General features: G+C 39.6%; 1 long non-coding RNA gene and 1 pseudogene across 1 annotated transcript; both read left to right on the forward strand.

The window, feature by feature from the left end:
• On the forward strand, positions 1 to 11959 carry LOC121972908 (annotated as a pseudogene).
• On the forward strand, positions 5953 to 7017 carry LOC121973766. The gene is made up of 3 exons (XR_006109755.1): positions 5953 to 6490; positions 6595 to 6673; positions 6963 to 7017. It is a non-coding gene; the product is annotated as an uncharacterized LOC121973766 (long non-coding RNA).
• Positions 11960 to 25059: the final 13100 nt, after the last annotated feature.

A 25059-nucleotide genomic window follows, 5' to 3' on the forward strand; every position in this document is an offset into this window, starting at 1 on the left:
ATGTGTGTGATGTTAATTATCACAATTATGACGACAACAAGAACTTTATTATTATTACTCATTGTTTGTTTTTTAATTTCTCCATCCTTAGCAACAAATGTTACCTATGATGGGAGAGCAATTATCATTAATGGAGAAAGACGAGTTCTCATCTCGGGTTCAATTCATTATCCACGCAGCACTCCTGATGTAAGTCCTATTATATTGTCTCACCGGCAAACTTTTATTTTTAAAGTGCCTTGTTACTATATGGTTTGTCTCACATATATAGTGCATATCTTTTTAATATTTACGGAACAATTTTTATGTATAAAATATTATTTTAAATTCTACATAAAAGTTTAACCATCTAACTTCGTAAATATAGAGAAATATTATATATAGAATAGTTGCTTAAATAATGACACTATTAAAATAAGAATTTATGCTAAACAGTTATTAAGATAATATAATTGTTTAAGATGTCATATTAGTCCCTTTAGTCATGAACAAAGATATAATTTTTTCAGATAATTATATTTTTAGTGGTGTACTTGTTCAATTTTAGTCTTGTTATCTACAAATTCGCATTCTTAGTACATTAATTTGCATATTTTCTCATTTTTATCATATTATCTAAAAATTCACATTCTTAGTATAATAGCTTGTGTTTTTTCTAGTTTTAGTCCTGTTATCTATACATTCATATTTTTAGTCACGTAACTTGTATTTTTTTTTCCCAATTTCAAACTTTTTTTACCAGAAATTCTAATTGACTACCGATAATTGCCTAGCTGGCAACAGCGATGCTGACATAGAAAATAAATTTGAGAATTTTTGCTTATCGTGGAGAAAAATGGGGGATCGCCATTTAGGTTCCATGTGTGTATCGCCTCCGCCAGCTAAGTCAATTAATGATGGTCAATTCAACTTTCAAACAAAAAAAAAGATTGAAATTGAAAAAAAAATGCAAGTTACGGAACTAAAAATGTGAATTGATAGATAACATGGCCAAAACTGGGGGAAAAAATGCAAGTTAATATATTAAGAATGTGAATTTGTAGATAACAGGATCAAAATTGAAAATATTAAGAATGTAAATCTATGGATAACATGATCAAATATAATTTGCAAGATTAAATATGTAATTTTCCTTAATTTTTTTCATTGTTTGTATTTATGTTTGATATTTCCATTCCATTTCAACTCGGATTATCAATATAAGCAAACAAATTGAAGATAAGCATCTTCCTTCCCACTAGCCTTATCCTTTCAATCCAACATATTTTGCATATGCTAAAGTGACAAGTTTTGATGGATTTTGGTTTCTTTCAGATGTGGCCAGGCCTCATTCAAAAAGCAAAGGAAGGAGGACTCGATGCCATTGAGACATATATCTTTTGGAATGCTCATGAGCCTACCAAAAGAGAGGTTTAATTTCTAACTACCCTTATTGTGATGCATCATGTGGCTATATATTGCAACTGTGATAACCTTCCTAACCTTTGTCTATTTTTCTCTACTCCCAATAGTACAATTTTAATGGAAACTTGGACTTTATCAAGTTCATCAAGATTGTGCAAGATGCAGGCCTTTTTGCAATTCTTAGAATCGGACCATATGTTTGTGCTGAATGGAATTATGGGTAACCTAAATAACTTCATTTGCATAATAATGTTTCCATGTATGATGCTAGCTAGAATATATGAAGATTGTTTTGACTCCTCTCAGTGGGTTTTCTGTGTGGCTACACCAAATTCCAGGAGTTGAAATGAGAACTGATAATGAAATATTTAAGGTACTATCATATGCACTTAGCTTGACTCTTGAATTCAACTCTTAATTTTTTAGATTACTTTTTTATGTTACCATCTGATATAGGCTGAGATGCAAAATTTCACCACTTTAATTGTTGACATGGTCAAGAATGAACGTCTCTTTGCATCACAAGGTGGACTGATCATCATAGCCTAAGTATGCTCTAAGAAAATAAAAGAAGACACTTCCAAATGTTAATTCTTCTTTCAATTCCATGCACGTCTTCTTCAAACTTCTACATATATTTTTAATTATGTAGTTAACTTAGAATAGTAGCTATTTTAGACAAAATTTTAATAGATACCATAAAATTATGTAATTAATATAATTATAAATTACTTTGTCATCTTTTATACCGTGTGTACCAAAGTTGCAATGCCCTCTAACCATTTTCATTATCATTGAAAGACCAATTAAACTTGTGACATGTACTCCTCAAATTGAAAATGAGTATGGCAATATCATGGACAAGTATGGATCTGCTGGGAAACGATATATCCAATGGTGTGCAAACTTGGCAGAAACATTTAATATAGGTGTGCCATGGATAATGTGCCAACAAGCGGATGCCCCACCTCCTATGGTAAATGTATAATTCTTAAATATTTTAATTTGAAAGCATCAAGGTAACATGACTAAAATTTTATTATGAATTATATTGGCTAACTTCCCTCTTGCAAGTATTCTTATAATAAGGTAAATGATAAAATTGTTAATCAAATGAGCCTATGTACAATCATGAAATCAAGATCATTTTGAACCATCTATAGGTGCATCTATCATGACAAAAAAAAAATTAATTCATTTGGTGTAAATTGCATATATTTTTCTCTTTCTTAACAGATAAACACTTGTAATGGTTTCTATTGTGACAAATTTACACCGAATCGTCCAACTAGCCCTAAAATGTGGACAAAGAATTGGACGGGATGGTAAGTTCAGTTTTTTTTATTATTATAATAAGTATTACACTTCTTAAATAAAATATGAAATAACTAAATGATGAATTGCTCAGGTTTCAAGATTGGGGGCAAAGTAAACCACATAGGCCTGTCGAGGACATAGCTTATGCCGTTGCAAACTTTTTTGCATCCGGAGGAACTTTGCAAAACTATTATATGGTTTAAAATCTATAACTAATGTTTCATTGTTACTTACTAACTTACATTAGTTCCTCGCACATCATTATTTCTTTTCAAATTTTCTGAAATTCATGTGGTAATAGCTTAATTATTTCCAGTATCATGGAGGAACAAACTTTGGTCGGACATCGGGAGACCCATATATAGTAACGTCGTATGATTATGACGCTCCTCTAGATGAATATGGTATAAATTTCATTAATCCATTTTTACAACATTTATTATCCAAAAGACAAATTATTTTTACTTAATCCAACACATTATTAAAAATTAGTGACTTGCATGATTCTTTTCTTATCCTAAATATAGGGAATATAAGGCAACCCAAGTGGGGACACTTAGAGCAATTGCATAATGCCATAAAAGTAATGGAAAAGGTTCTCGTATATGGAGTTGCCAATACTACAAATTTAGGAGCTGGATTAACAGCATCTTCGCACAGTCTTGGAGATTCTTCGACGACATCAGCTGTACGCGAAGTTCAGCAAGTGTGCATTCTGGTTATCCTCAGTTGGTTTTCTGGGACACGTGGTTTCTAGCAGAGGTATTTCAGTTGATCCTCAGAAGATCGAGGATGTCACCGGTTGGGAGCAGCCGAAGTCAGTTCAAGAGATCCGCAGTTTTCTGGGATTGGCCGGATATTACCGACGTTTTGTCGAGGGCTTCTCGCATATTGCTATGCCGCTGACACGTCTTACCAGGAAAGGCGTGAAGTTCATATGGTCCGAGGATTGCGAGATCAGCTTTCAGGAGCTGAAGCGGAGATTAGTGTCGGCTCCAGTTTTGGTTTTACCTTCTGGAGAGGATGGCTTCTCTACAGGGTTTGGGCGCTGTTCTGATGCAGCACGGCAGGGTAGTCTCTTATGCTTCTCGTCAGCTGAAGGAGCATGAGAAGAACTACCCAGTTCATGACTTGGAGTTAGCTGCCATCATCTTTGCTCTGAAGCTTTGGCGTCATCATTTATACGGTATCACATTTGAGATTCTCACTGATCATAAGAGTCTCAAATACATTTTCACTCAGAAGGAGCTTAATCTCCGACAGAGGAGATGGATGGAGTTCCTGAAGGACTACGATTGTACCATTAGCTACCACCCGGGGAAAGCTAATGTGGTTGCCGATGCACTCAGCAGGAAGTCCAGAGGGACTTTGGCTTGCCGGACTTCATCACGGACTTGATTCGAGTTTCTCGGAGTTAGATCTTGAGGCGCAGGGTATTCTGGTTACCATGGTTGCTCAGTCGTCGATCAGGACGAGGATCCGAGAGGCACAGGCTAGTGATCAGCATTTGCAGTTTATTAGCAGTCAGATAGCTTCCGGGCAGCAGACCGAGTTTACACGAGACGAGGAGGGTATTATATTCTTCCGAGGCAGATTATGCGTACCTCAGTCTCATCCGGTCTTACAGGAGCTACTTCAGGAGGCACACCGTTCTCGATTTGCGATCCATCCAGGCGGAACCCGTATGTATCGAGACTTGAGGCGTTCCTATTGGTGGAACGGCATGAAGAAAGACATCGCGGATTTCGTAGCTAGATGTCTTGTTTGTCAGCAGGTGAAGGCTGAGCACCAGAGACCTGCAGGGTTACTTCAGCGGATTCCTATTCCTGAGTGGAAGTGGGATCACATTACCATGGACTTTGTGGTAGGGTCACGACGAGGTCATGACGCGATTTGGGTAATCGTTGATCGATTAACCAAATCCGCGCACTTCTTAGCGATTCGGAGGACTGATCCCCTGGATCGATTGGCAGATCTGTATTGTCGGGAGATTATCAGACTACATGGTGTTCCGTTGAGTATCATTTCAGATAGAGATCCACGGTTTACGTCTCGTTTCTGGCAGAGTCTGCAGCAGGCCTTGGGCACACAGCTCCGTTTCAGTACAGCTTTCCATCCACAGACAGATGGACAGTCAGAGCGGACCATTCAGACTTTAGAGGACCTGCTGAGGTCATGTGTTATGGATTTCGGAGGCAGTTGGGAGGACCATCTGCCGTTGGTAGAGTTTGCCTACAACAACAGCTTCCATTCGGCTATCCAGATGGCACCGTTTAAGGCGTTGTATGGTAGACCTTGTCGGACACCCGTCCTTTGGGATGAGGTTGGAGAGGCCCAGTTGTTGGGACCTCATAGAGTTCAGCAAGATGCAGAGTTGGTCCATACTATCAGACGGAGGATGTCAGAGGCGCAGGATCGCCAGAAGAGTTATGCTGATCGGAGACGCAGACCACTAGAGTTCTCTGAGGGCGACCATGTATTTCTGCGAGTTTCACCCACGAAAGGGGTGAAGAGATTTGGCCTCAGAGGTAAGCTAGCTCCGCGGTATATTGGTCCTTTCGAGATATTGGAGAGGATCGGAGTAGTAGCTTACCGACTGGCACTACCACCGTCCCTGTCAGGCGTTCACGATGTATTTCATGTATCCATGCTGAGGAGATATGTACCCGATCCGACGCATGTGCTGGCAGATATTCCAGTTCCTGTCCAGCCTGACATTACATATGAGGAGGTTCCGGTACGGATTCTCGACCGGAAAGAGCGTCAGTTGCGGAACAAGACTATCCGACTGGTTAAAGTCGGATGACAGCATCATTCGGACGAGGAGGCTATTTGGGAGCTCGAGGATACTATCCGAGCTCGATATCCCCATCTTTTCACTTGAGGTATGTGATTTATTTACCGTTCAGCATTTATACTCTATTATCTGTTACTAGTACTTGCTGATGGTAGATACTGAAATTTGGGGACCAAATTTTTATTAGTGGGGGAGAATGTAAAATACCGGAAATAGGCGAATATTAATAAGGGAATTTTTCGGAATTTTTGGACATTTTTCGGGAATTTTTCGGAGCTCGTATGGACGAGTTCACGGGGATAAAAACGGGGCCTCGAGAAAACCTGTTTGGGCTACCCATTTAAGAGAGGAAAAGATTTATTTATTTATCTCTTTTTTTCCTTTTCTTATTTATTTTCTTATTCTCTTTTTATTTCTTCTCATTCTCGCCGTGCTCTCTTTTCTCCCCGACGCCGCCCGAGCCATCTCCTCCTCTCTGCCCTAACCGCCGGCCGGCGGTTCCTCCTCCCCGAGTGCACAAAACCCCTCGGCCACTTCTTATTCTTGCTTCTTCTCGCCACTGCCGAAGCTTCTTCTTCTTCCTTGACTCTGAATTGGCGCCGACTCCTCCTCCCCTTTGGGCTCGCGACGCCGCCGACCTATCTCCTTTCTTCTTACCACCGGCCAAAGCCCGAGCAGTGCCGATCAAGCCGCCGACCTCCTCTGTGCCGCGACGCTACTGCCTCCTCTTCTCCGAGCCTGATCTCTGCCTATCGACGCTGAGTTGTGCCCTAGCGCCGGCTGCCACCATCACTGTGCCTGCCGACGCCGCTGTCTTTCGACCTCAGCGTCGACCTCCTCCACTTGACCGTGCCCTAGCTCCGAACCAAGTCTTCTTCCTCAGTTTTTCTAGTTGTTATCGCCAGTGTAACTCTAGCCAGTATTCAACAGCCGCTGGGACCAATCGTCGAAGAAGGAACTGTTGATTTGAGGGTAAGCCAGCCTCAATAACCTTGCTCTATTGATTTGTCATCATGCCCTAGTTACTGTGCTTGCTGTTCTGATGGTTGGGAAGTTTCTTTGTGTTGCTGCCACAGAAACACAGGGTTCCCGGCAGCAACTTCGCTGTGACTTAGGCAACAAATTTCCAGCATCAATAGGGGGCTTCAGATTAAGGTAAGGATTAGGTGATTGAATATATGTGTGATGAAGTATAAGTTGACACATAATTAATTGATAATTATTTGATCATTAGGTTTGTGTAGATTTATTTGGTTATCTAGATTTGGATCTTATAATTGTTTATGGGTAATGGATCCTTGATGTAGATTAGTTTGGTTTAAAATGGAACGAGGGTTAAGACAATTAACCCTAGTCAATTGTTAGATTTAATTTAGGGTTAAAGAATTTATTTAGCTATTTATAAGCATTTAGCTAAATAATCGTATATGTATTGGTGACACAGGACTGTGACGCGAGACGAGTATCTCGGAGTCAGATTTGGACTTTTCTTATCGGAGGCGGGTACTTTTGACTTATTGTCTTTGATATGCTTAGTAATTAAATTAACAAGATGCATTAATTGTGTTTCTTACTTGTTTCGGTTAATCACTGCCCAATACATGCTACCTGTTGATTGATTGTTTGTTTACATCTTGTATGGATATGTACCTGATTCCATATGCTCATGGGTAGTGATATAACCATATTTTACCATGTCAGGACCTAGGTTTGATACCTTATACGATCAGATACCTTGATATGATTCATTCGCTTTGGTGCACATTATGATATATCCAGAGATTGGTTTAGTATATTACCATGTTTAGTGACATGCACCATTCGCATGATTGCATGTGTGATTGATTGCTCCTTTATTGTCGAGCACTTTGCAGTTTCATCACCGTTCGGTGCTCCGTTGTGACGCTCATGGGTAGCGGACACAGCGTGGTAGACGTCAGTTTGACTCTTCCGGTGCTCCGTTGATCCGCTCATGGGTAGTGTGACGTGTAGCACGTTAGAGATTCCTCCCCGTCATAGTGTACCGGGAGATGAGAGCATTCGCTCCCCATTTATGATTTGGGGTAGAGTACGTATGTACTCCGACAGATCTCGTCCACTCGATCACTCATCAGGAGTAGTGATGCAGAGTGCACGGTTATCACAGGTCCCACTGTTGATGTGAGTCACTGACTGGCGTCGGGGTGACCATGACATTGGCATCATATGCATGATGCATTTATTGTTGTGTTTGTGTTTGTTGCACTTATATGCTGCACATTGCTTGGATACCTTGATTGACATGCATACAGGTCTTCTATACCTTTCGGATTGTTTGTCCTTTTACCGGGTCCTGGTTAGTACAGATTCTCTCCTGTCTTCTTCGGTTTGTAGTTACCTTTATCTTTATCAGGAGACCCATGATTAGTGCTAGGTGTTATTTCTTTACTTTGCATATCAACTGTACCTGCTGAGTGTTGGACTCACCCCGCCTCCATTGTTGTTATTTTCAGGTTGATGCTGTCAGGAGGGAGTTCCAGTCGCTAGTCCCCACTGCACGTAGTGCTACTCCGCTGCTGGTTTTTGAGTTGTTTCATTTTAGCTTTTCGCTATCAGACTTTATTTTAGTTTTGTTTTGGACTTACATATGGATATTGTATGGAATCTTTCCGTTGGATGGACTTTTAGTATGATTTGGATTTACTCTACTACATGTCTGCCTGGACGGCAGAAGAGGTAAGAAAAATCGGATTTGGGCTTTACGAGTGTAGTTGAGTAGGGTTGATTTCGAGTCAGAGTATTTCTATGTTGTTTATTTTATTAACTGCGTGGTTGTGACAGCCAGAGGCTGAATACATATATAAACTGCGTGGTGATTGATTTTATTTACTGTTATTATTCCAGCCGCCTGTGGCTGAGTATTTAGTGCTTGTAGAAAATTTTTAATTGTCCGCCGTACAGGGGAGATGCTGCCGAAATTTTCTCGGACAGGGACTCTTCTGGGGGCGTGACACTTAGAGCAATTGCATAATGCCATAAAAGTAATGGAAAAGGTTCTCGTATATGGAGTTGCCAATACTACAAATTTAGGAGCTGGATTAACAGTATGTCTACTGCTTACTTCATACATAAGATAATATTTCAACTTGTTCATAGAAAATAATGTTATACTATTAAATTGCAGGTGACGAAATACATTGCAAATGTGATTAGTGATGGTTGTTTTTTGATAAATGCTAATCAATCAACTGATACCAACCTGACATATAATGGAAAGATATATTTTGTCCCTTCCAAATCTATCAGCGTCCTTCCTAATTGTGAGAAAGAAGTGTATAACACTGCTAAGGTAATATTGAGGCATCTTTTGAAAGGCTAACATGTTCGTAATTGATGATATACAATTAACATTTGTAACAAAATATATGAGAAAAATTCTTGAGAAGTGAAATTATTATTTATAAATAAATCAAACTTAGTCACCTTGTTGCATGTTGAGGGATAATTAATTTTTTATTCTTAAAGACTACTCTCCATGAAAGCAGGTGAATGCTCCAACCACTTTAATAGTCACAAAGCCTACTGAATCAATTTTCAATTGGCAATGACGGCCTGAGATACTGACCACTATTCATGGAAAAGGATCATTTTCTAACAACTCTCTATTAGAGCAGATCCTGACTACTGGTGATACTAGTGATTTCCTATGGTACATGACTAGGTAATTGGTTTTTATATCAATTAAATCAATTTTTGTAGGTTTCCACATAGGATTGAAAAGTATGATAATTTACTTGTGCAAAAGAGAATAAAGAACTCACTTTTGATTTGTCCCCTTCGGAGCAATTGTAGGTGACATAACTATGATTTATTCTTCCACATGTTACAGAATTGATTTGAACAAGTTTCGCCAATATTGGAGCAAGAAAATGAAGCTTCATGTTAATACAAAAGGGCATATTATTCATGCTTTTGTTAACAAGCACTTTATAGGTGATCATTCTTTTCTAGTTTATTCTCAATGTTATATGGTGTTCTACTAATAATCTCCATCATTGAAGTTCCATCTATACCTTTTTGATTAATTATTGAATCTAATTGACTATTATTTCTAGTTGTCTAAATTTTAGATTAGTAAAATGATGCAAAAAGTTTTTGATTAAATATTTATTTATTTGTCAAATTATTGATGATTACTAGCTAGGGTGAAAATTTTAGAGAAGAATCTAATGAAGTTTATCAACCAGGTTCACAATATGCTGTGAATGGAGTGTATGAGTTTGTCTTTGAGCAGACAACAAAAATGCGAAAAGGGCACAATTACATAGCCCTTCTTAGTTCTACAAACGGACTTGCGGTTTGTATTTCCTTCTATTGAACATGTTTTTATTCTATATCATTTCTTATAGTCAACAAGATATTTTATTAATATTCGTCAAAATATATGAAAAGATGAAATTTTTCCTTTTTTTTCAAACAATTGTGATCATATATCCAACAATTAGGAAATTGTGAATTAAAATAGTATAGCGTGAAAATTAAAAATGTTATGAACATATTTGAAAGATCATAATTTGATATGGAGGGGGAAAATATTCTACTATTTTTCTTTCTCTCATGACACTAAGCACAAAAGTTTTTTCTTGTATATCTTAGAATAACACATTTTAAGATAAAGATTGTATCTCAATATTACTTTTTACATAAAGTTACTTGTTTTGGTTTTACAATATCTTTGTTTTAATGGAAAAAACATGTTTTTAAAACCATTAATCTTATTTATTTTATTTTTCTTCCAACTTGTTCTTGGAATTAAAACCTTGCTAACAATATTGTATTATGTTTGTTGCACTTGTTAGAATTATGGAGCATATTTTGATTTACAAAGGGCCGGAAGCGATGGTGGTCCAATCAACCTTATTGGATATGGAAATGCAACAATCAACTTGACATCAAACACATGGACATATAAGGTAGCATCAAGTACATATTTTAGAAGATTCATTTAAAAATTATACTGTGTTACAAAAATTCTTGAAACCATTCTATAATTGTTCTAAGATTGGGTTGAATGGAGAGGATGAGAAATTGTTCTTGCCATCACAACAACATAGTATCAAATGGTTTTCTAGTCATCTACCTATTAATAGACCGCTTATATGGTATAAGGTAAGACATTTTTAGTCTTTCTATTATAAACACAAATTCACATTGTAATATTAAATTGTCTTTGTTGAACTACTATAGTCATATACTTAATTTGTTCATATTTTTTTTTAATTACAATTATGAAATAGTTGTTATTTTATTATCACGGACTATATTTGAGGTTACTGAGGGAAATGACGCTTTGGTACTCGATTTGCAAGACATGGGAAAAGGATATGCTTGGGTGAATGGACATAGCATTGGTCGATATTGGCCATCCTTCATCGCTGATGATGAAGGATGCGGGCCTTGTGATTACAGGCATGAGTATGACTCAAACAGATGTAGAACTGATTGTGGAAAGCCGTCTCAAAGATGGTAAGTGTCTCAATCATTTTAATTTTGGATACTTAAGTTCTATAATACGTTTAAATATTATAAAATTATGGTAAAAAGTCATATTTTTTTTCCGTAAAACTTCATTGTGATTTTATATAGGTTTGCAAGATAGTAAACTCTAGTAAATGAGACATTCAGACAAGTTTTCTTAAGTACAAACTACTGCAACTTTTTATTTAGCTAAATTTTGATCATGTCAAATATTGTATTCACCCTTCCATAAGGCTACACAATATAATATTAAAAGAACATCAACTAAATGTTTATATATCAAATATTCCATCTTAAATTAGCTTGCATGTGAGAACTTGCTTTATTTTTTTTGTTTCTCATTATATTTTCTTTCAGTTAATATTGATATGAATTGTTTAAGAATTTTATAAAGAATCTCAAGAAGAAAATGTGGATATTAATTCGAGATGCATATCTCTTCTTGTGCAATGATTTTACATTGGTCCTGAGAGCATAATTTCAAACAGGTACCATGTTCCCAGATACTTCACAACCAAAGGGCCCAATACATTGATCTTATTTGAAGAATTTGGAGGAGATATATCCAAAATAAGTCTCCAAAAAGTGTCGTCCGTTGCGACTACATTTTGAGGCTTATTTGCGACAGGATATTGTGATGCTCTTGATGCCATGTCAATAACACATAAGGTAAGAAAGATCTTAGTAGTAAGACAATTATAATTTGAATATAATCACAAAATTAAGTAATATATGATCAACATTTTTTTGATTGCAGGCATGTACTTCCCAAGCTCGATGCTCAATCGATTTACAAAGAGTGCTTTTAAATTTAGTACGTGGATGTAATAATCTTAGCAAAGGAGTAGTGGTGCAAGCAAGATATTGATTAGTTGTTTAATTTTCTTTGGTTTTCAATATGAGGATGCTAAATTCTGAGTCCTATTGTACATTGCCCAACCATGTTGAATTCCTTGAATAAAATTTCTTATTACTAAATTTGAGATGGATGTCTAAGCTAAATGTAATCGTCTAAACTCTTTGAATAATATAAAGTGTTGTACATCACTATATCTACTAATATATATATTAATTGAGAACTTAGCAAGTTAAAGGTATGCCATAATCCATCTTGATTTGGTTAAATTGTATAAGTGCAATTGTTATCACGAGTTGTTAAGATTATTTCACCTATTTCAATGTATTTGGGCCATTAATCGGTTAATATGATTTAATATATATGAAATAGCTTGATGGTTGTCGTCATTTTCTAACCTTATAAATTATTACTTTAAATTTACACTGGATCACTATCTTTTTGTTATTGTTAGGGGCACCACATTAAACTTAAATTTTAAATTATGACTAAGTTTAAAGTTATGTGTTGTACTGATAAATATTGTCAAGTGTGTAGGTACAGATTACTTGACAAGAGGTGAAGTCCTGATTAGGAACTAGGCAATGACTAAATCTTAGTGGGACTAGACAAATGAAGGTCTGGTTGGACCCATGCAGAGGTAAAGTACTAGCAGTTTAGGCGGTAGAGAACCTACTTAGGAATTAGACAAGGAAACTATAAATGGAAACTAGGTGAATTTAGGTCCAAGATGAGTTGGTTGGAGCTGAGATCTTGGCACTTATGTCCAACCAAGTGCATTGCAAATGGGATTAGTGCTGGTTGTTTTTTTTCATTTTTTGATAAATGCTAATGAATCAAGTGATACCAACCTTACATACAATGGAAAGACATATTTTGTCCCTTCCAAGTCTATCAGTGTCCATAATTGTGAGAAAGAAGTGTATAACACTGCTAAGGTAATATTTTGGCATCTTTTGAAAACCTAACATGTTTGTAATTGATGATACATTTAACATTTATAACAAAATATGCAAGAGATATTCATGAGAAGTGAAATTATTATTTATAAATGAATCAAACTTAGTCTCCTCTTTCAATGTTGAGAGATAATTAGATTTTTATTCCTAGAGTCTACTCTCCGTGAAAGCAAGTGAATGTGTAGGATTGTTACACACATAAGATGGGAATAAATCACGTGGTTTTAAAAAACTTATCTTTTACTATTTTGAAAATGAGTACACAGCAGAATTAAAAACAAAATCAGAAAACACACGTATGCGATTGATTACTTGGTTCAAAGCCTCTGGCGACTCCTACTCTAAGACCCATGATCCCTCGAATCATATCGATGGGTAATCCACTATAAAACTCTACTAAAAACACCAGAAGAGGAAATTGAGTACAATAGAAAAATAAGGACAAGTGTAACAATCTACACTTTCTTTTATGTAATAATTAATGACTTAATTAAATCTTTTGTTATCCAACACATGAAGATTATCGAATCGAGTTCGGTGTCAGACGACTTCTCAACAGGAGTAGGGTGTAGTAGCATCACAGTACAGCGGGAGGATGAAGTCAAAGCAACCGGAAACTCGAAAGGCCGCATATTGAAGTTGTGTAGAATGCTTGGCCGTCACAGTACAACAGAATCTTCCTAGCAATAACGGATTTGATGATCAAAGTGTTGTCATGGGACACTTGATAGTGGGTGTCCCCATCATAGATAATGCTAGGGTATTTGATAGTGGGTGTCCAACAGCTTGTTGTTGCGCCAACCTTTGCACTTTTGCCGTCACTAGTAGGTCAAAATTCAATTATGACAAGGTGACAGATGTGGGTTTTCTTGCGTCTTCAATGTCCATGCTACATAATCAAGTGTAGTTCCTACAGATGACACCAAATTTGTTCCTATCCATAGTCAGTGAAGATAGACACCTGATGAGATGGAGTGTATGATAATCTCAAGAAGACCTTGAATGAGAAGAGTTTCCAGTTGTTAGAGAGCCTACCATGTCACAGGGAGGGTTCCCTGGTGCAGTTACTCCAAAGATCAAATTAGTGAGGGGGTTGAGTGAGGGTAATCAAAGAACAGTGATGATGAATAATGAAGAGCAATTGGAAAAACTTACTTGCGCATGAGGAAGGGATCCATGTTTATAGTGTTGTTCTCTTAGCCCACATAACAAGGCGTATTTATATAATAAGACCTACCATACTGTCATATTATCCAAATTTTACCAAGCAGTTTTTGCGTACAACTGGTGGAAGCGTCCACTATACAGGCTATACAAAGAATATTCCAGTGATTCTCTAATGGCGACCATTATGCATGGCGTTAAAAGGCCTATTGGGCCGATAGGCTGACGGGTTGTTGTCCTGTAATGGTGGGCCTTTCAGGGCTTTTAGGCCTTAATGAACTTTGATGATGTTCCTGCAGCGACCCTAACCTTTGATGATATCCGATTGGACCTCACTCTCAAACAAGTCTGATCGGATAAAAGGCACTGGGTACTAACTAGTACGATTTAGATGGATTTTGACAACTCAATCTATCCGACGGTTGCCATCTATTCAGCCAGAATGTAGTGCCTGAAAAAAAGGGATAATTAAAGCATTAATACGTGTAAGTAATTAATGTATAAATAAGTTAACGAACTCGACCCGATTGGCTAGCAATCCGACCAGACTTATCCGTTTAAATACATGTTTTACTTACCCTCCCCTCACCTTGGTAGCCGCCGACCACCCCCATCCAAATCCTAGCAACTTCGGAGTGGATAAAGGAAGAACCCCATTGAAATGCTTAAGGTCGTCTTTCCCTACGTCTCGCTAGTCATCTCTGTTGGGACCGAAAAGTAGCTAGAGGGGGGGGGGGGGTGAATAGCTCGTCGCGTGCTAGGTGCTCGTCGTTGCTTGTTTCTTCAAAGATGCGCAGCGGAAATACAAGAAAAAACCACACAACGCTAACAAGGTTGGTTTATTTGGTATCCACCTCACAAGAGGTGACTAGTCCAAGGATCCACACCACGCACCCTCCACTAATAAAATCTTCCTTTTTGGTAACTACCGAAGGCGGAGAAGCCCTACAAGTTCACACTACAAGAAGAAGGGGAAATGATACAAAATACAAGCACAAAGCTTACAATGAGTACAAGAAAACCCTAACCCTAGCTTTCTTCCTCTTGCAATAGATCCGCCTCTTGACTTGGAAGAACCTCCAAGAACTTCAAGAACTGGCGTGGAGAGCTCTGTGGAGTTGCTGGTGAAGATCTGAGGTCAGTCGTGGAAGCGATACCGAAGGAAATGAACGCCTGCGGCTTAAATCAACGCTAACGGTCGAATCCTGATCGATTGGAATGCTCCCAATCGATCGAGGAGGCTTTGGATCGATCCACGGATCGATCCAGAGCGCCTCTGTGCTCTGGAAAAATACCTGGATCGATCCACGGAAGTAGAGGCTTCCTCTTGATATAATATGATTTTTATTTTTAAATGAACTATTTATACCTTCTTGTGTAGGGGTGGCACTTGCTCCTTCATTTGACTTGGAAGTAGAGGCTTCCTCTTGATCCGAAGATGATACTCCTCCATTTGGTTTTGCTTTACTTGTGGAGGTGGAAGCTTCTTCATCGTCTTCTTCTTTTGACCCGGACGTGGAGGCTTCTCCTTCTTCTTGATCCGGTGACACCAAAAGTTGCTCCCCCTCAATCCTAGAGGTGGAGGCTTCTTCATCTTTATCTTGTATATGGAACAAGGAGTATGCTCCCTCCTTGCCCTTTTCATTGCATTCCTCTGAAGATGAAGCTTCTTGGACTTCTTCTTTGGAAGTTGAGCATCTCTCAACTTCGGAGTCCTCCTCCTCTTGGTCTTGCTTCAATGAGTCGCCCTCTTTGGATTTTTCTTGGATTTGTACAGTGGAGGGGATCTCATGAATTGTTTCCAATTTGCTCCAAAGCTCCTTGGCATCCTTGAATTCTCCAACTTGTTCCAAGATGTTGCTTGGCAATAGATTGACCAAAAGCTTGGTCACTTTGTCATTGGCCTCACATCTTTGGACTTGTTCTTGGCTCCATTTGCTTTTCTTGAGAATTTTCCCTTGGAGTTTGTTGGAGCCTCAAAACCTTCCATGAGAGCAAACCATTGCTCTATCTCCACCATCAAGAAATTCTCGATCCTTGATCTCCAAAGATCGAAGCTAGTAGATGTGTACGGTGGAGCCACTCTTGTGTCAAATCCAAGTCCATCTTGGAATTGCATCTTGAAGTTGAGATTCTTGAATTCTTTGACTTTGATGAATTTGCACCAACTTCTTCACCCTCTAGCTTTGCTTGTTTTGTTTGCCCCTTCCGGCGATGATTCCGGTGAAGAGCGGCCTCGCTCTGATACCACTTGTTGGGACCGAAAAGTAGCTAGAGGGGGGGGGGGTGAATAGCTCGTCGCGTGCTAGGTGCTCGTCGTTGCTTGTTTCTTCAAAGATGCGCAGCAGAAATACAAGAAACAAACCACACAACGCTAACAAGGTTGGTTTACTTGGTATCCACCTCACAAGAGGTGACTAGTCCAAGGATCCACACCTACTCACGCACCCTCCACTAATAAAACCCTCCTTTTCGGTAACTACCGAAGGCGGAGAAGCCCTACAAGTTCACACTACAAGAAGAAGGGGAAAGGATACAAAATACAAGCACAAAGCTTACAATGAGTACAAGAAAACCCTAACCCTAGCTTTCTTCCTCTTGTAATAGATCCGCCTCTTGACTTGGAAGAACCTCCAAGAACTTCAAGAACTGGCGTGGAGAGCTCTGTGGAGTCGCTGGTGAAGATCTGAGGTCTGTCGTGGAAGCGATGCCGAAGGAAATGAACGCCTGCGGCTTAAATCGACGCTAACGGTCGAATCCCGATCGATTGGAATGCTCCCAATCGATCGGGGAGGCTTTGGATCGATCCACTGATCGATCCAGAGCGCCTTTGTGCTCTGGAAATATGCCTGGATCGATCCACGGATCGATCCAGCGCTTATCGCGCGAAGCAGCAGCGTCCCAATCGATCCACTGATCGATTGGGACCTCTGGATCGATCCACTGATCGATTGGGACCTCTGGATCGATCCACTGATCGATCCAGAGGCTTTCTGTGCGCTGGGAAACTGCCTGGATCAATCCACTGATCGATCCACTGATCGATCCACTGATCAATCCACTGATCGATCCACTGATTGATCCAGCTCTTGGTTTTTACCCAAAACCAAGTCCCAAGCCTCCCAAACCAAGATTCGGTCAACCTTAACCTGTTGGTACATCATTCCTAGCATCTAGTCACTTCCTTGACCTGCTAGGACTCCCTCACCAAGTGTCCGGTCAATCCCTTTGACCCACTTGGACTTTTCTTTGTGTCAAGTATCTTGTCAATCCCTTTAACCTACTTAGACTTTTCTTTGTCATGCCTGGCTTCACTCACCAGGACTTCCAATCTGCCTGGCTTCACTCACCAGGACTTCTCTTCTGCCTGGCTTCACTCACCAGGACTTTCACCTAGCTTCACTCACTAGGTCTTCTCCGCTGCCTGGCTTCACTCACCAGGACTTTCACCTAGCTTCACTCACTAGGATTTTCACTTGGCTTCACTCACCAGGATTTCTCCGCTGCCTGGCTTCACTCACCAGGACTTTCACTTCGCCTAACATCCCAGTTAGGACTTCCCAGTCAAGTATCCGGTCAATTCTTGGCCTACTTGACTCTTCTTCAATCAACCTTGTATTGTCAAACATCGAAACCCAAACCAAGACTCAAGCTTGGTCAACCAGGTCAACCTTGACCTGAGAGATGTTGCACCAACAATCTTCCATACACAAAAACACCGAGGCAAGTTCTCTTTTGATGGTTTTTGATATTTACTGCATCATATGGATCGTAGTATAATATTTTGATTTATGTCGTAAGATTTTCTATTCTGATTTATTGCACTACATGGATTATATTCGCTTTTTGCTATGTTTCTGTTTTTCTCTGTGCTACATGGATTATAAATATGAAAGCATGCATAGTACATAGTATAACGAGATAGATTAAGGATGAGGGAGTTAAATTGACATACAATTGCTTTGCTCTTTAATTCTTTTGGACGTGGTACATCTTGACTTGCCTTGTTTGATCAAATAGGAAGAATTATTAATTGATTGCATTGTTTTATATTAGTTGTTGAATGCAGAATTTTGTAGCTCAACGGGTTATTGCATTGTTTTATATTAATTGCAGGTATGCAAAAATTTGGTGGTTCAAAAAGGTTATTAATACACATGCACTTTGATAACTGGTCTAGTAGTATAGTCATGCAATATCAATCTTTGAAAGACACTAAAATTACCGGCTTCATACATCTTTTGTTATTTCGGTGCATTATATGTTATCTAAAAGTTATGTCATTACTTGTTGGTTTAGCTAGATCTACTGTTAGGTTTCGGCTTGGCCATTTTATTCAAAATAGTATTAACCTTTTTTTCCTCAGTATGTTGAGGTCCTGGCTCGATGAATCTTAATATGTTTCTGAGTGGTTGAAATTGTTAAAAGGTCGACACAATAAATTAGTTTTTGATTGCTTTCTAAACTTGTTTAGTTTAATAATGTAATCAATATGAAATTATGTGTTGGGTAGAGGAATCTGACTTAAGAAGGGTCCGGTGAATCTCACCAAAACAAAGGGGTTAGGAGATCTGACTTAAGAAGGGTCCGATGAATGTTACTGAGACAGAGGGGTTAGGGGATCCAGCTTAAAAAGGTTCGATGAACCTTACCGAAGTAGAGGGGTTAAGGGATCCGACTTAAGAAGGGTCCAATGAACCTTACCAACCTATTACTAGGGTAAATGTTTGGCCAAACGATCAAAAGTTAAGGTATGAAGTAAATACGTTTGATGACCTGCATTCTTGTAATTTACAAGTCTTATAAATAAAATAAAAGACAACGAAGGTTAAATATTGAAGGTAAACCTACGAAAAAATTTGGAGGTTCGTGACACTAATGTCAGAAGTTACTCTCTATCACTATTTAACATGGTAATTATCAAGATATTTTTTATGAATGCGACGAATGCTATTTATGTAAAATGGTTGAACTTACTGTGTCTTTAGACTCACTAGATCAATATGATGCAGGTAATAAGGAGACGACAGGACTTGATGGATGAGAGTTCTTGTACCTGACAGTGCACGCCCAAGGGCTTCTTTTATTAGTTTAATTTTCTTCTTTCATTAGGATGTTAAGTCCTCCAGTTGAGCTACTCTATTGGTAGTTGATTGAGTCCATCTCACTAGTAAGTTGCACCCTTTGTTCTTTAAAATATTTAATTCACTATTATGATATTTAATCTCAATTTATTTTGGGTTTCATGTTGAACCAGTTTGTAAGGCATTATCAATCGAAGTTGTTGATTTAAATTGAGTCTCTTTAAGGTTTATTTTGGGTTTCATGTTGAACCAATTTTTAAGGCATTATCAATCGAAGTTGTTGATTTAAATTGAGTCTCTTTAAGGTTGATATTGTGAGGTTCGTCTATATAATGGTCCAGGATGTTTCATTTGGTATAAGAGTTTCGTTCCTGATTAAGGGTTGTGCCACTGCCGGTTACGGGAAGCTTAAGAAGTCAAGCCCTAAGTATGTAAGTTTAGAGGTACAATAAATTTGTTTCCTAATATCTAAATGAGTTTGTTTCTTTCAGGGATGCCTCCTAGGCGATATGTAAGGAGGAATCGGGTGGATGAGGGGGGAGGCATGAGGGTACACCCTTTCCCCGGCCTTCGTCGGAGAGGCAGGAGGCGCCACCACCTCCACCCCACCTCCACATATGGATGCTAGCACTCGTATGCTAGAAGGTACAGCGAAACTATTAGAGAAACATTCAGAAACTGCTCACAGAGTTCAACCAGAAGCAATTTATGAGCGATTCAGGAGGATGGACACTAAGGATTTTTCGGAAATTACAAAGCCAATCATGGCAGAGGGATGGATTAGATCTTTAGAGGTAATATTCAGGTTTATGGATTTGACTGATGTAGACAGGGTACATTGTCATGCCTCGAGGAAGTCCCTGTCCGAAGAAATTTCGGCAGCACCTCCCCTGTACGGGTGACAATCTGAAACATTTATACAAATCCCTCAGGGTCACATATACCTCGGCCAACACAGCCGGAACAATAACAGTAATAAAAATATAACACAAAGTCATCCACGCAGTTTATATCATCAGCCCACTCGGCTGGAATAAAAATCCAAAACACAGCAGAAAAATGATAGAAAACCAAAATAAATGACATGCTAGCCGGCTAGGCTTACACCACACCACAAAGCACCACTCCGGAAACAAAACCGAAACACAAGCTAGATACACAAATACCAAAGTACAAATGGACAACAGCGAAGACAGATCTTCTGAGGTGACATGGGGACCAGCAGGCAGGATACTCCAAGCAACACCATAAACAATCTGGTACCTGAAAAAGATAATGTCCACGGGGGTGAGTTCAACAACTAAGTGAATACCAATAGACATGCCTAGTAAGATATATCTAACAACAATAAACATGGAATACAACTTCCTAATCATATATAGGAAATATGCAAAACTGAAAGGTAACTGAGGAAGCTGTACTAACCAGGAACTCCTATCAAGAACAAAAGGGTCGTCAAACCAGATACACAATATGCTTCCTGAATGCATGTCAAACAAATGCATCCACTAAAATGCAGCATATAAGTGCAGCAAACACAAGCAAATAAATGCAATAAATGCATATGGTGCCAATGACATGGTCACCCCTGACGCCAGTCAGTCATCTCACACACAATGGTGAGACTGAGTGGGTAGGGCTGTGACAACTGTGCACTCTGACGTCACTGCTCCTGATGAGTGACCGAGTGGACGGGATGCTGTCGGAGTACACACATACTCCTACCCCAAATCATAAGTGGGGGAGCGCAATGCTCTCATCTCCCGGTACACCATGACGGAGAGGGATCCCTGACGTGCTACTATGCTGCGTCACACTACCCATGAGCGGACCAACGGAGCACCGAACAGAGCAAAACTGACGTGCTACCACGCTGCATCACGCTACCCATGAGCGGACCAACGGAGCACCGAACAGTGATGAAACTGGCAATATGTTCTACAATAATGGAGCAGCCTATCACGCAGCATGCAATCATGCGAATGATGCATGAAACTAAGCATGCCGATATCCTGAACCAAATCCACATATATATAAAAAAATGTGTACCCTAGTACAAGTACGTCAAATCCACAGATCCAGGGTATACAGGTCCTCTATGGTATAACAACCTAGGTCCTGAACATATCCACCTCCATAAAATATGTACCAACAATGTACATGGATCAAAGCAAAAGGTCTTGGTACACAGATCAGGTATGATATAAAAATATAGATACACATGTCAGATAATAAAAATCCAGAGTCTAGTCCTAAACTCATTAAGCATGGTATGTCACTAACTCTAGGAATTAAGGTAACTATGGCAATAATCACGAGGCATAAACATGGATACATAACAAACGACAAAAACAGAACATGCTATGGGTATCAAACCATGACATACCAAAGGCAAACATGATCATTGCTTGTAGTTATAAAATACTATGCATATCCAAATGACAATATCATAAAAGATAAGTCAAGAGATACTCGCCTCCAATAGCAGGTCCAATCCATCAAATCCAACGTCAAGACGCCTCGAATCAAAGTCCTGTAGTATATGATATCCAGATTTAGCTAATTATATATAAATAAATTAGCTAAATCTAATCCTCGAAAAGCTAATATAAATCCAGATCCAATTATAAACCCTAATTGGATCATTTAAACTCCTCAATCGACTTTAACTAATCCATACGAATTAGAACTTGCAATAAGCATAATCCATCACAATAATCAATCCAACCATGATCTACATCTAAGATCAAAACCTACATTTAACTATTCAATCACACTAAGCATGTATCAACTAGTGATATACTAACCATCTAATAATCCATATCATCTTCAATTCCACACATACCTAATTCATCAACAATACAAACCAATTTCCCTACTTCTTACCTTAATCCACAGCCCAACAAATTCATAGCAAAGACAACTTGCTGTCGGAATAGAGGTAGCTGTTGGAAATCAAGAAACGCCCTGCAATGCACGGTCTGGATCAAAATGAAGCTCAAGAAATCGATATCCAAACAACAACCAGAGCACCTTACCTCTTTCTCTCCACTAGTCATAGGTGATGAACGATCAGGCGAAGGAAAACTCCAGCGAACAGTATCGTGGTGGCTGGAATCTTGCTAATCTTCTACCTTGGGACACATAACTCCTAAATAAAAACCACTCCAGCAAGATCAAGTCCAAAATCCACAGCTACGTATGGTACTTACCTCCAAACATCGCTGCTAGGGTGAATTTGTGCTCCTCGCCGTCAGCCAGAGAAGAGATTAGAGAATCACAGACAGTGCTAGGATAGTAGGATCAGTAGAGTGCTCGATACTCCCTCTTTCGGCCAAACTCACTAGCGCAAGGGGCAGCGATCCGAGAGGACGGCTGAAGGTGATCGGAGGAAGAGGAGCTGGCAGGGGTTTGGAACTAGGGCACAGGTAATGGAGCGACATCCCTGACCTGACCCCGTGACCTCTAGCGACGATGATGACATGGAGGTAACGGCGCTAGGGCACCGCTGGAGGGAGAGCCACAGTGACAATCGGAGAGGGGTCAGGGATCTGAGGGAAAACTGATCAACCTATTCGATCGACGGAGAAGAAGGTCCGGTGGCGATGGGCTGGACAACACCGGCGTGATCGAGAGTCGCCGACATCAGGGCGAAAGCGGGATGGACAGCGGCGTCGGGGAAGAGGAGGTCGCACGAGAATGGGGCGAAGCTCCACACCTTTAGAGGGAGAGGAAGGATGCTCAGCATCGGTGATCGGAACGAAGGAGTCGCCGGAGAGGGAAGGGGATCTCGAGCAGAAGGAATCGGGGAAGAAGTTGGGAGGAAAAATGAAACTATTCGGATGAGGGCACGCGGGCACAGTTCGGCGGAGGAAATAAAAGAAAGAAAAAGAAAAAGGAAAAGGATTTAAAGAAAATAAATATTTTCTCGTTAAAACAGGGTAGCCTAAACAGGCTTTCCCGGGCCCAGTTTTTATCCCCGTAAACTCGTCCATACGAGCTCCGAAAAATTCCAGAAAATTTCTAAAAATTCAAAAAAATTCCCTTATCATTATTCGCCATTTTTCGGTATTTTACATTCTCCCCCACTAATAAAAATTTGGTCCCCAAATTTCGTTATCTACCATCAGCAAATACTAACAACAGATAGAAAGTATAAATGCTGAACGGTAAATTAAATCACATACCTCAAGTGAAAAGATGAGGTATCGAGCTCGGATCGTATCCTCGCGCTCCTAGGTAGCCTCCTCGTCGGAAAGATGTTGTCATTCGACTTTAACCAGTCAGATTATCTTGTTCCTCAACCGACACTCTTTCCGGTCCAACATCCGTACCGGAATCTCCTCATAAGTGACATCAGGCTGAACGGGAACTGAGATATATGTCAGTACATGTGTCGGGTTGGGTATGTATCTCCTCAGTATAGACACATGGAATACGTCATGAACTCCTGCCAGGGACGGTGATAGTGCCAGCTGATAAGCTACCGCTCCAATCCTCTCCATGATCTGGAAAGGGCCAATGTATCACGGAGGTAGCTTACCTCTGAAGTCAAATCTCTTCACCCCTTTTTTTTTGGGTGAAACTCGCAGAAATACATAGTCGCCAATAGAGAACTTCAAGGGTCTGAGTCTTTGATCAGCATAACTCTTCTGGCGGTCCTGCGCCTCTGACATCCTCCGTCTGATAGTACGGACCAACTCTGCCTCATGCTGAGCTCTATGAGGTCCCAACAACTGGGCCTCCCCAACCTCATTTCAGAGGGTGGGTGTCCGACAAGACCTACCATACAACGCTTCAAACGGTGTCAACTGGATAATCGAATGAAAACTGTTATTGTAGGCGAACTCTACCAATGGCAAGTGGTCCTACCAACTACCTCCCAAAATCCAATACACCTCACCTCAACAAGTCCTCTAGAGTCTAAATGGTCCACTCTGACTATCCATCTGTCTGCGGAGGGAAAACTGGAGCTGAGTGCCCAAGGCCTGCCGCAGACTCTGCTAGAATCGAGACGTGAACCGGGGTCTCTATCCGAAATAATAGTCAAGGGACACCATGAAATCTGATGATCACCCGGCAATATAGATCTGCCAATCGATCCAGGGAATCAGTCTTCCGGATCGCTAAGAAGTGCACGGATTTGGTTAATCGATCAACAATTATCCAAATCGCGTCATGGCCTCATCGTGTCCTCGGCAAACCCACCACAAAGTCCATAGTAATATGTTCCCATTTCCACTCAGGAATAGGAATCCTCTGTAGAAATCCGACAGGTCTCTGGTGCTCAGCCTTCACCTACTGACAAACAAGACATCTAGCTACAAATTCCGTGATATCTTTCTTCATGTCGTTCTACCAATAAGAACGTCTCAAATCTTGGCAATAGGTGAATTGTCAAATATATATAAATATTATCCATGTGACACCCTCCATGCTTCTATCAGTAACCATCTCTTATTAACAAAACTATAAAATCACATATGGCACCATAGCCATATCACTTATTTCCCCACAATACAACAAGTGTATGCTCGGCATAGAGATCACCAATGCCATGGCTTCAGATCCACTGACTGAAGTCAAAAGGGTTAGATAAATAACTAGATGGTGGTCGAAACTTGACATCCACACCAGGAATTTATTGCTCAAAACCATTATAAGAAATTGAAACCTGTATATGGAATGTAAAATAGCAGGCTTATTAGTGGAAATGCTTAGAAGAGCCAATATGTCTTAGGCATGGTCATTCCATAATTACTGCTTTTAATTCTAATCTTTTACCAATACAAAGAATATCCATTAGCAACTGAAGCTGCCAACCAAAAGCTTTACGACCCTCATACTTTTATTCACCTCTTCTAGTAACTCAGAACTTACAACTTTATCGATGTTCTAGAAAAATTGAACAAAAGGCATATCTGACACTTTAAATGTCCTTTTTACACTCTAACGCATGGA

Source organism: Zingiber officinale, chromosome 4A (assembly GCF_018446385.1).
Source record: "Zingiber officinale cultivar Zhangliang chromosome 4A, Zo_v1.1, whole genome shotgun sequence".
NCBI classification, from domain to species: Eukaryota; Viridiplantae; Streptophyta; class Magnoliopsida; order Zingiberales; family Zingiberaceae; genus Zingiber; species Zingiber officinale.